This window comes from Protopterus annectens, chromosome 10.part0 (genome assembly GCF_019279795.1).
Source record: "Protopterus annectens isolate FY-2018-M chromosome 10.part0, PAN1.0, whole genome shotgun sequence".
NCBI lineage: Eukaryota > Metazoa > Chordata > Ceratodontiformes > Protopteridae > Protopterus > Protopterus annectens.
The window spans coordinates 1,141,829,262-1,141,841,403 of record NC_056744.1 but is presented as its reverse complement, the minus strand read 5'-3'; the positions used below and the strand labels follow the sequence as shown (position 1 = coordinate 1,141,841,403).

The 12,142-nt window shown below is 45.5% G+C and overlaps 1 protein-coding gene across 2 annotated transcripts in view; it reads right to left on the bottom strand.

Annotated features, from left to right (window-relative positions):
- The window catches only part of FUBP1 (far upstream element binding protein 1), a 1,223,929-nt gene that overhangs the window by 624,071 nt on the left and 587,716 nt on the right, over positions 1-12,142 (bottom strand). The gene's annotated exons all lie outside the window — the stretch shown is intronic.

Genomic DNA, 12,142 nt, shown 5'->3' with positions numbered 1-12,142 from the left:
TGTTAAAGCACAGACTCTTAGCATTCCAGCGTACAGGCACTCAAATGGCAGTTGTAAAGACTACAGTCTCTACACACCACCTCCTGGCCTAGCCAACCCATTTCCTCTTTGAAGATCATGACAGTGGTATAAAGGGCAGTCAGCTGGCTCCACTTTAATGTCTTTGTCCTAGAAGAGGTTACTCAGACTCAAACGCATAATCCAACCACTTCTGGCACACCTCAGTGGCAAAACGACTGAGGGGCACCAGGACGAATGGGAGGGGGGGGGGGTTTCAATAGGCAACCATCACAATCCCAGGGTAAAATGAAAGAGCAAAGGGGGGGAAGGAAAAGTACAGTTGTGTACACTTACCATAAATGTAGATGTTAAAGTGTATTCACTGTTGCAGTCATTACACTTGGGTTAACCTGCTTGCAGGCTACCCTCAGTCGGCCTGAATTCCAAAGTCTAGGTCCAGTGTCAGTTGCTGTCGCCTGTTCCCTGACCTCAGTGTGCCAGGGGTATAAAAGATGCAGCAGACTCCACTTTCTTCTGTTTTTCTTGCCCAAGATGTCAGGTGCCCCCCAAAAGGGTAGGCTAAAAGTATGCCAATAAAAAATGCATGCACCAAAATATATATACCACCTTCATCTACAAGCAAATACACCACATAGCTTGTATGGGTTAGAGAAGAGCAGATAAGCTGCAGCAAGGATATGGGGGATGATGGGTGGGTAATCTGGACTGCAACAGTGAATACACTCGAACATCTACACAACTGTACTATGTTATTCGTGTTTCACTGTTGCAAGTCATTACACTTGGGTTGAATCCCAAAGCTAAGGTTGGGCGGCTGGAGCAAAATAGCATTAGGAGCGGCTATGAGGCCCTGCAGAACTGCAGTGGCAAAGCCTGCCCTGGATTTAGAGTAGAGTGGTAAATGATCGTGCTTTGTAAAGGTGTGCACTGAAACTCCAGGTAGCAGCTTCTAAGATGTCTTTGGTTGGTACTCCCCTGAGGAAGGCTGCTGAAGTGGCTGCTGCTCTGGCTGAATGTGGCCCAAAGCCCTTAGACACTGGCTTGCCATGTTGTGAATAGCAGAAACTAATGCAGTGGCCTATCCACTTTGAAATACTATGCTTTGAGATACCCTTTCCTTGCGATCATGCAGCATATGCCAGTAGTAGTTGCTCTGTCTTTCTGAAAGCTTTGGTTCTACTCAAGTAGAAGCGTAGCTGTCTGTGTATGTCCAAAGAATGCAGAATTCTCTCCCCCCTTATTCTGTGGGTTTGGATAAAAAGTAGGCAGATGAATAGTTTGGTTAAGGGCCACACTAGAGACAACCTTAGGCATGTCGGGTTTGTCCTCAGAGAAACCCTGTCTGGATAAAAAATAAGTTTCCACAGCCGTGAGGTGCCTGTAGCTCTGAGACTAGTCTTGCAGAGGTTATTGCTAGGAGCAGAGCTGTTTTCCAAAATAAAAACTTTATAATCGGCAGTAGCAGCTGTCTCAAAAGGAGGCAGGGTGAGTTCTTCCAAAACATAATTGAGGCCCCATGCAGGTATTGGTGATCTCCTTGGAGGCCTTAAGTTTTTGGCTCCTCTGAGGTACTGCCTTAAAGTACAGTTTTGTACCTACCATAAATGTTAGAGTGCTAATACAGCTGCAGTTATAACAGATGGGGTTCTCCTGCCGTCAGGCGGGTCCTCGGTCGGCCGAATTCCAAAGTCTAGGTCCGGCGTCGGTTGTCGTCGCTTCTTCCCTGACGTCAGTGCGACACGGGTATAAAAACCAGCAGACGCCATTTTCTTCAGTTTTTCTTGCCCCAGATGTCAGGTGCCCCCAGAAGGAAGGCAATACATAAATTTGTGTAATAAAGCAATGCCATATAATCAAAATACAGTAGTGCAAGCAAATACACCATGAATGAATACCCCAATCAGGTTGTATGAGGAGGTGTTAGCCAATAGGCCTCTCCCAAGAGGGGAAGGAGGGAGGGAAACCTGGACTGCAGCTGTATTAGCACTTTAACATCTACATTTATGGTAGGTAAAAAACTGTACTATGTTCATCGTGCATACAGCTGCAGTTATAACAGATGGGTAGAATCCCAAAGCTAAGAAAGGGGTGGTAGGCACTAGGTGGAACTAGGAGCCGCCAGAATGCCCTGCAAGACTGCAGTGGCAAAGCCTGCTCTATATTTGGAGTATAATGGAAGGTGGTAGTGCTTGGAGAAGGTATGCACAGAACTCCAAGTGACTGCTTCCAAAACATCTTTGGTAAGAACTCCTCTGAGGAAAGCTGCAGAGATAGCCGTGGCCCTTGTGGAGTGAGATCCGATTGCCTGTAGGTACAGTTTTGCCATGAAAAGAACAAAAGCGTATGCAGTGGGCTATCCATTTTGAGATTGTCTGTTTGGAAATTGGCTTCCCTTGAGCTCCTATAGCATAGGACACAAAGAGCTGTTCTGATTTTCTGAACGGCTTTGTTCTGTCCAAATAACGCAGTTGTCTGTGGATGTCCAAGGAATGTAGTAATCTCTCCCCTTTGTTTTGAGGATTAGGATAAAAGGTAGGCAAGTGTATAGCCTGATTCAAAGCTACCCTGGATACCACTTTTGGCATAAAGGACGGGTTGGTTCGTAAGGAAACTCTGTCCTGATGGAAAATGATAAAAGGCTGCACAGCCATGAGAGCTTGTAGTTCCGATACCCTACGAGCTGAGGTAATAGCCAGAAGGAAAGCTGTTTTCCAGGACAAATATTGCAAATCTGCTGAGGCAGCTGGCTCAAAAGGAGGCAAGGTCAGCTTTTCTAGAATGAAATTGAGATCCCAAGCAGGTATTGGTTGTTTCCTTGGGGGTTTTAGATTCTTAGCCCCTCTGAGGAACTGTCTTAAGAGGGGGTGAGAGAATAAAGGTGGGTCAGTGTTGTATTCTGCAGAAATGGCTGAGGCATGGATTTTGATGGAGGAGAAAAAGTCCACTGCTTAGCAGCTCAGCTAGATACTGTAATATTTGAGGTAAGTTCAGTTTTCCAGGATTCTGGCCCTTTTTCTCATTCCAGGCACAAAACAGTTTCCATTTTGCGGAGTAAGCTTTTCTAGTAGACTGCCTTCTGGCCTCCAAAATGACATCCTGCACCTCCTTGGAGAGTAGGGTCTGTTGTGATGTTAAGGAATCGTCCATGTGGCTAGATTGAGTGTTTTCAGCTGACTGAAGAGTTTTGAAGCTGTGCTGAGTCAGAAAAGGAGGCATTAGAGGCAGGGTCCATGGTGGGGAATGCATCAGGCTCCTCAGGAGTGGGTACCAGTGTTGTCTTGGCCAGTCTGGAGCAATGAGAATCATCTTTGGTCTGTCTGCTCTGGTTTTTAATAGAACTTTGGGCAGCAGAGGAAGAGGTGGGAAGGCATAAACTGTCGCTGTCCAACAGAGAGAGAGCGTCCACTCTCCAGGCCTTTGGATGAAAAATCCTTGAGCAGAATTTTGTCAATTGGTGATTTTTGTGGGAGGCAAAGAGATCTATGTCTGGCCTTCCCCATGCTTGAATTATCTCTGTAAAAACTTGAGGATGCAACTTCCATTCGTGTGGATCTGTCATATTTCTGCTTAGGTTGTCTGCCGGTGTGTTTCCCTTGCCTGGCAAGTACTGTGCTGGAAGTTCGATTTGTAAGTCCAGAGCCATGTTCCAAAGTGACATGGCCAGCCTGCATAGGGGGTATGAATGGGTTCCTCCCTGTTTGTTTATGTACCACATTACTGTGGTGTTGTCTGTCCTTATCAATAGTTGACCTGGATGCAGAAGGTCTTTGAAAGCTATAATAGCATTTATTACTGCTAGCATTTCCTTTTGATTGATGTGAAGGTGCTTTTCTTTTGGGACCATTTGCCCTGAATGCACCGATCTGTCAAGTGCGCCCCCTAGGCGTAGTCCGAGGCGCCTGTTGTGATTACCTGATTTGCTTGAGGCTTGCTGAATGGGAGACCTGCGTTTGTTTGGCATGCTTGAGCCCACCAAAGAAATTCCTTTTGAAGACATGGAATTAGTGGTATTATTGTTTGCAAACTGTGGCTGTGTTGAGACCATAGGTTTTTCAGGTACCATTGAAGTTTCCTCATATGCAGCTTTGCACATGGGATTAGTAAGATGCAAGATGCCATGAATCCCAGAGCCTGCAGGATTTTCCTTGCAGTCAGCCTGGTGAAATTTGCTAGTGTTCTGAAGTATTGAGTTAGTTGCCCCTGCTTCTCTGGCGTGAGGTAGGCCATCTGGGTGTTTGTGTCCAAGTTGGCACCCAGGAAAATTATTTTCCGAGAGGGTATTAGCCTTGATTTCTTTGTTGACTGTGTATCCCAGAGAATTCATTATTACATAAGCCAGATGTTTCAGAAGTATGTGCTTGCTGTCCGCTTGGATCAGGCAGTCATCTAAATAGTGGTATATTTGTATCCCTTGAAGTCTGCAGTAGGCAATTACTGATGCCAGGCATTTCGTGAATACTCTGGGCGCAGTAGATAAGCCAAAGGGCAATGCAGAGAATTGATAATGGGTTGAACCTGCAAGAAATCTGAGGTATCTTCTGCAATTTTGTCTGATTGGGACATGCAGGTATGCCTCCTTGAGGTCCAATGTTACCAGCCAAGACTCCTTGCCCAGCATGGGAAGAAGCTGCTGTAAAGTGAGCATCTTGAATTTTGGTATGAGTAAAAATGTGTTTAGGATGGATAGGTCCAAAATAGGTCTCCAATCTTTTCCCTTCCTTGGTACCAGGAATAGTCTGGAATAAAAACCTTGACCTTGTTCGTGAGTAGGTACCTCTTGAATAGCTTTCATGTCCATGAGATCTGAAATTTGTCTTTGTGCCTCTGCCCTTTGATTGTGTGGCAGGTTTGGCATGCCTCATTTTTGGAAGGGTGTGAAAATGGAATCTGTAGCCTCTGTTTATAATGTCCAGGATCCATTTGTCTTTCGTGACAATATGCCAATTTTTTGAAAATGCCAGTTTTCCGCCTAAGGGTGCTGCCATTTGAGCCTTGCTTGGCATGCAAAGGGGAAGTCATTGGGCTTGTTTTCTGAATGGCTGCGAACTATCCTCACCACCTCTGTGTAGGAGCTTGCCATTGTCTGCCTCTAAACGATCCTTGAGATTGCCCTGTGCTCCTCGGGCGCCTGTATCTACCTCTTTGGGGTCTGTCAGTGGCTGGAAAGGACCAATTTTTGGAAGGCCAATTTCTACTGAAACGTGGGGATTGTACCTGTAGAAAATCTCACTGTTTGCATTGATTTAGCCTTTTCCTCCAATTTCTTTAATACCTCCTCAGCATTAGCACCAAATACATCCTTTTGAAGAGGGGCATCTAGTAATTTAGCTTTGACATGATCTGGTAAGGTTTGTTCCTTGAGCCAGGCATGTCTACGTATCACTGATCCTGTAACAGCAGCTCTACATGAGGCCTCTAGAGCATCAAAACCACATTGCAAGGTATGTTTACCCACTTGTTCTGCACTATGCATCAAATCCTGCAACTCCTTCAAGTCTGGTTGTTCAGGTTGTGACATTTTACTTCTCAATTGTGATAACAGAAACTGTTGGTACTTTAGCATATGGAACTGGCAGTTTAATGCCCTCATGGTTAAGGTAGCTGAGTTATATACCTTTTTTCACCACCTTTCTAAGGATCTGGAATCTCTCTCGGAAGGTAATGGATTTTTAGCAGTGGAGGCCTTAATTCCCTTGGGGCCCTGTGAGATAGTTTCTGGGTCAGCAGCATGGCTTTTGTATAGAAATTGGAGAGAGTCAGGAACCCGGTAGTACCCGTCAGGCTTGACTGGGGCTGGAGGTAAAGAATCCGGATTAAGGCAGGCCTCAGAGTACACATCATCTAGTATGTCCAAGACAGGAGGTATAGCCAGAGGCCTGTGCTGAGGTAGCAAGAGAAATTCCCTAAGCCTTTTCTTGGAATCTGAGTACTCTTGGCCTTCCCAGTGGAAGTGTTCCCTTAAGGTACGCAAGGTTTCCCCAAATGAGTAATCCTCTGGGGGGGGATAGAGGGAATGACTCCTCTGCATCAGAATCTTCAAAAGGGGAGTAGGAATGTTCCTGTTCAGAGTGCTCTGATATAATGGAGGCCTGATCAGAGGAGGGGGATTCTTCCTCCACTCTGGGCCTTTTTTCCGGGGGGGGGGGGGGTTGAGAACCCCTGATGAGTAATTAAAATCTCAGCCATTTTAGGCATCTGTTTTTTAGGCATGGGGCCTGGAGATGGGCCCTGTGTAGCTTGTCTCTTAGAATGCATGGCTGCTTTAGACTTGGTGAAAGCCTTCATGGAAAAAGAGGAGGAAGGTCTGAAAACACCTTGAGAGGAGCAGACCTGTCTACATTTTGAGATTCACCACCAAGAGTGGCTTCGGTACCTGTAGTCGGGGTGTGGGCAGAGGAGCCTGTGACCTCGGGCACAGAAGACACCGCCAATGAAGTGTCGTTGGTAGTCAGGGGCTGCGTAGGCGCCTCGCTGAGAACCAGACCACCTGTAGTCGGCTTTGGCATGGTGTCGGTAGAGGCCGCGGACCTAGTGTGTCAGTCCTTATCTTTGCGCTTTTTAGACAAAACTGGAGTCCGAGTAGCCGACGACATAATAGTTAAATTTTTTGCCAAAATAATGCTGGGCGAACTCCGCCCGACGCTTAATGATGCGTTTGTTGAATGTAGCACAAAAACGACAGACCGAGACGTTGTGGTCTGGGCCTAAACAAGGAATACAGAGGGAATGAAAATCCTTATGCGGTATTTGCTTCCCACATGAAATACAATTATTAACTTTGTCTGACATCGGTCAGAGACAAGAAAAGTTTCCCCATCGGGGTACTTAGCTTTCAAGAAGACTTCGGTTGCAAAATTTTCATGATTTCAGGAGCTGGCCGACCAGCACTTGCAAACTGCTTCTGCTTCGGGCACCGCGCGGCAAGGAAGACTGAAGAAAATGGCGTCAGCTGGTTCTTTTATACCCCTGTCGCACTGACGTCAGGGAAGTAGCGACTACAACAGACGCCGGACCTAGACTTTGGAATTCGGCCGACCGAGAACCCGCCTGACGGCAGGAGAACCCCATCTGTTATGACTACAGCTGTATGCACGATGATCATCAAGGGATGAGAAAAGATTGGTGGCTCTGTATTGTAATGAGACGAAATGGCAGAGGCATGAATTTTACCTGGTGAAAGGATAGGCGTTTTTCCAGCATCTCAGTTAAGTATCACAAAATCTGAGGAATATTTTGTACAGCTGTGTCAAATCCTTGTGCCTGATTCCAAACACAATCTCTTCCATTTTCCAGCGTAAGATTTCCTAGTACTAGGCCTTCCAGCCTCCAAAATGTCATCCATTACAGCTTTAGTGAGAGGCGCGTTTTGTATCACATTATCCGCCATGTTGCCATACTTAAGGTCTTTAATTGGCTGTGCAGGATCTGATTGTTTTGTTCGGATAGTAGACTAGGTATTTGATGCAAGATCCAAGCCGGGCTTTGAGACAAGTTCCTTAGTATTGGGTACCAGTGTTGGCGGGGCCAGTATGGGGCAATCAGTATCTTTGGCTTCTCTTGTCTGACCTTTAGGAGTACCTTGGGGAGGAGAGGCAGTGGAGGAACGGCATAAACTGCTAAGCTTTTCCAGCTGAAAAAGAGGGCGTCCACTTTCCATGCTTGTCTGTGATGAGTCATTGTGCAGAATCTTTTTAGTTGGTAGTTGTGAGAAGCAAATAGATCTATATCCGGGCATCCCCATTTCCTTTTCATGCTTAAGACTTGTGGATCCAATTTCCACTCGTGGGGATACATGAGCTTTCTGCTTAGTTCTTCTGCCAGAGTATTTATCTTTCTTGGCAGAAATTGTGACTGCAGATGTAACTGATAAGTCAATGCAGTGTCCCACAGAGTCATGGCTATTCTGCAAAGGGGGTAAGAATGAGTGCCTCCCTGCTTGTTTATATACCACATGACCGTGGTGTTGTCTATCACTAGTTGTCCTGGATGAAGTAGGCCCTTAAAGTCCGTCAGGGCATTCTGAACAGCTAGCATCTTTTTGATATGTAGATGCATTTGGTTTGTGGACCATGTGCCTTCCAAGACATTTTCCTGCCATGTGGGCCCCTCAGGCATAATCTGATGCATCCGTTAATGCCTGTGTGGCTGGGGGTAGAGTGAATGGCTGCCCCTTGTACTGGTGACAGGCCTTTACCCACCATCGAAACTCCTGTTGCAGGCAGGGAATGATAGTAACTATTGTTTCCAGGCTGTGGCAATGAGTCCAAAACACTTTTTAGGTACCACTGAAGTTTCCACATATGCAGTCTTGCATATGGAATTCGTAGAATGCAGGATGCCATGAAGCCCAAAACCTGCAGAATTTTTCTTACAGATAACTGGGCATTTGCTGCCAGTTTGAAATAGGTAGTTGGTTGCCTTTGTCTGGCATGAGATAAGCCATCTGGGCAGTTGAATTTAAGCTTGCACCCAGGAATATTATCTCGAGAGGGTACTAGTTTTGATTTGTTCGTTGACTGTGTACCCTAAAGCATGGTAGTAATCTCTTTACAAACGCCAGATGCTGTAGTAGAATGTCCTTGTTCACTGCTTGAATGAGGATATATTTGTATTCCTCTGTCTGCAGAATGCAATTACTGGCGCCAGGCACTTTGTGAAGACCCTGGGTGCAGTAGATAAGCCAAAGGGCAATGCAGAGAATTGGCAGTGCATTGAGCCAGCTTTGAATCCGAGGTATCTTCTGCATGCTTGTCTGATTGGGACATGCAGGTATGCCTCTTAGATCTAAAGTCACAAGCCAAGCCTTCTTGCCCAACATGGGCAGAAGCTGCTGTAGAGTCAACATTTTGAATTTTGTAATATCCAGATATGCGTTGAGTAGATAGGTCCAGTATTGGTCTCCAGGCTGTCCTTTCTGGGTACCAAGAACAGTCTTGAATCAAAATCCTTGTCCCTGCTCTTTGCTCTGGTACTTGTTGAATGGCCCTGATGTCCATGAGGGATGAGACTTGTTTTTGTGCCTCTGCCCATTGATGCTATGGCAGGTCTGGCCTATCGTTTCCCTTGGCAGGGTATGGAAGTGAAACTTGTAGCCTTGTGACACTGTTTAAGACCCATTTTTCCTGTGTTATGTGCCAATTTTGTGAAAAAAGTGCTAGTTTTCCCCCCAAAGGTGCTGCCAGAAGACAGTGCTTGGCACATGCAGGGGAAGTCATTAGGACTGTTCTGTATGGCTGTGATTTGTCTTCCAGTTTTGGAGGCAGAAACACCCCATTGTTTAGACCTGTATGAACCTTGGGGCTGGGATCTGCTCTAGGGCATCTGTATCTGCCCCTTTGTGGCCTGTCTGACACTGGAAAGGACCAATTCTTTGTAGGCCAGTGTCTGCTAAATCTTGGTGGCTGTACCTGTAAGAAATCCTTGACTGTTTGCATAGATTTAGCTTTGTCCTCCATTTTCTTTAACACCTCTTCTGCTTTAAAACCAAAGCATCATGCTGTAATGCAGCATCTAATAATTTTGCTTTAACATGATCAGATAGACTTTGTTCCTTTAACCAAGCATGCCTCCTAATGACAGAACCTGTAACTACGGCCCTGCAGGCCTCCAGAGGATCAAAACCACATTGCAATGTAAGCTTCCCAACTTGTTCAGCTGCATGCAATAATTCCTGTATTTCTTTGTTTTCTGCACATTCAGAATTTATCAACATTTTCTGTTTAAGCAGTGACATTATATATTGCTGATATTTAAGCATATGAAACAGACAATTTAAAGCCCTTATAGCCAGGGTAGCAGAAGTGTAATTCTTTTTTCCCCATCTGTCTAGTGCCCTAGAATCCCGGTCAGAGGGAGTAGGGTTTTTTGCAGTGGAAGCCTTGACCCCTTTGGGACCCTGATAGACTGTTTCTGGGACAGCAGCAGGGTTTTTGAAAAGGAATTTATGAGTCAGGAACCATGTTGTACCTGTCCGGCTTAACAGGAGCTGGAGGTAAGGAGTCAGGGGTCAGAGTGGAATCTGAAAATACATCTACAATGTCCAACAGGTGGAATAGCTAGGGGCTCGTGGTGTGGTAGTAAACGGAAGTCGGAGCCTTTTTAGATTCTGAATAATCTTGGCTCTCCCAGTGGAAATGCTCCCTCATATGTAAAGTTTCCCCAAAAGAATAATCCTCAGGAGGAGAGGCTGAAGGGATTGATTCTTCAGCATCAAAATCCTCATAGGGAGGAAGAATACTCCTGATCAGAAGAGAAATCAAATGAAATGGAAAAGTAGTTTTGTACCTACCATAAATGTAGATGTCTGAACTGGATAGCATCTGCAGTCATAACAACTGGGTTGTCCTGTCGTCAGGCAGCCCTTCAGTCGGCCGGATTCCAAAGTCCGGGTCCGGCTTCGGCTGATGTCGCACTTCACCCGACGTCATCTCTGTTGGTCTTCGGGTATAAAGGCATCAGCCGACGCCATTTTCCTCAGTGTTTCTTGCCCCAGATGCCAGTAGCCCTCTTGAAGGCTAAAATTTAGATAGATGCCAATGTTTCCAAAAAGATAGAGGCAAACACAAAAATAGGCATGTATGCACATATATACAAACAAATACACCATAAAGACTCCCCACCAGCTAGCTATTAGGAGGGTAAACACCCTTGGAGTACCACAGAGGGAAGGAGGGAGGTAATCCTGACTGCAGATGCTATCCAGTTCGGACATCTACATTTATGGTAGGTACAAAACTGTACTATGTCCTTCATGAATGCATCTGCAGTCATAACTGGGTAGAATACCATAGCCAACAAGGGGAGGAGGATAAAACTAGATTATGGTGTGTTTAGGATCCCTTGCAGTACAGCAGTGGCAAACCCTGCTCGGGATCTGGAATAGAGGCAAATTATAATGCTTGGCAAATGTATGCATGGAGGTCCAAGTAGCCGCCTCAATAATGTCTTTGGTTGCCACTCCTCGTAAGAAGGCTGTGGTAGTGGCTGTTGCCCTTGTAGAATGAGGTCTTATGTTCTGTGGAATTGGTTTTCCATGGAAGGAGTAACAGAATCGTATGCAATTTCCTATCCATTTGGAGATTGTCTGTTTGGAAATAGCTTTTCCTTCCCTTCCTGTTGCATAGGCTACAAAAAGTTGGTCAGTCTTTCTGCTACTTTTAGTTCTGTCCAAATAGTAGCGTAGCTGTCTATGTACATCCAAGGTATGCAATATTCTTTCCCCTCTGTTTTGTGGGTTGGGAAAGAAGGTAGGTAGGTGGATTGCCTGGTTTAAAGACACTCTGGATACCACCTTAGGCATAAATGTAGGATTAGTTCTCATAGACACTATCTTGGTGGAAGATTAGGAAGGGTTGCACTGCCATTAAGGCCTGTAGTTCTGAAACCCTCCTTGCTGAAGTAATTGCCAGTAGGAAAGCAGTTTTCCATGACAGGTGTTGTAGGTCTGCTGTTGCTGCTGGTTCAAAGGGTGATAGTGTCAATTTTTCTAGCACAAAGTTTAAGTCCCAAACTGGTAATGGTGGTTTCCTTGGAGGTTTTACATTCTTGATTCCTCTGAGGAACTGTCTGAGCAAAGGGTGAGAAAAAACAGGTGGATCAAAGCTGTATTCTGCTGAAATAGCTGATGCATGTATCTTGATGGAGGAGTAGGACAGGCCTGAATGAAGTTCGGCTAGGTACTCCAGAATGTTAGGCATATCTATGATTGACACATCTTTTCCTTTCAGTACTCCAAATGACAAACCTTTTCCATTTTCCAGCATAGTTTCTTCTTGTTGAAGGTCTGCGTGCTTCAAGAATAATGTCTCTAACTCTTTGGGAAAGTTCTGGATTAGCTGCTTTGTGATGTTCCATGCAGTCAGTTGCAACGTTTTTAGGTTTGGATGTATGATGCTGTAGTTGTTCTGAGTTAACATCAAAGGCATCAGGGGTATTGACCACATTTTGTCCCGAGACATGCTCCTCAGCAATGGGTACCAGTGTTGTCTTGGCCAGTTTGGAGCTATCAGGGTTATCCTTGGACGTTCCTCCTTGATTTTTAGTAATACCTTGTGTATCAAGGGAAGAGGTGGGAATGCATATGCTGTCAGACCTTTCCAGCTGAAGGAGAGCGAATCCACTT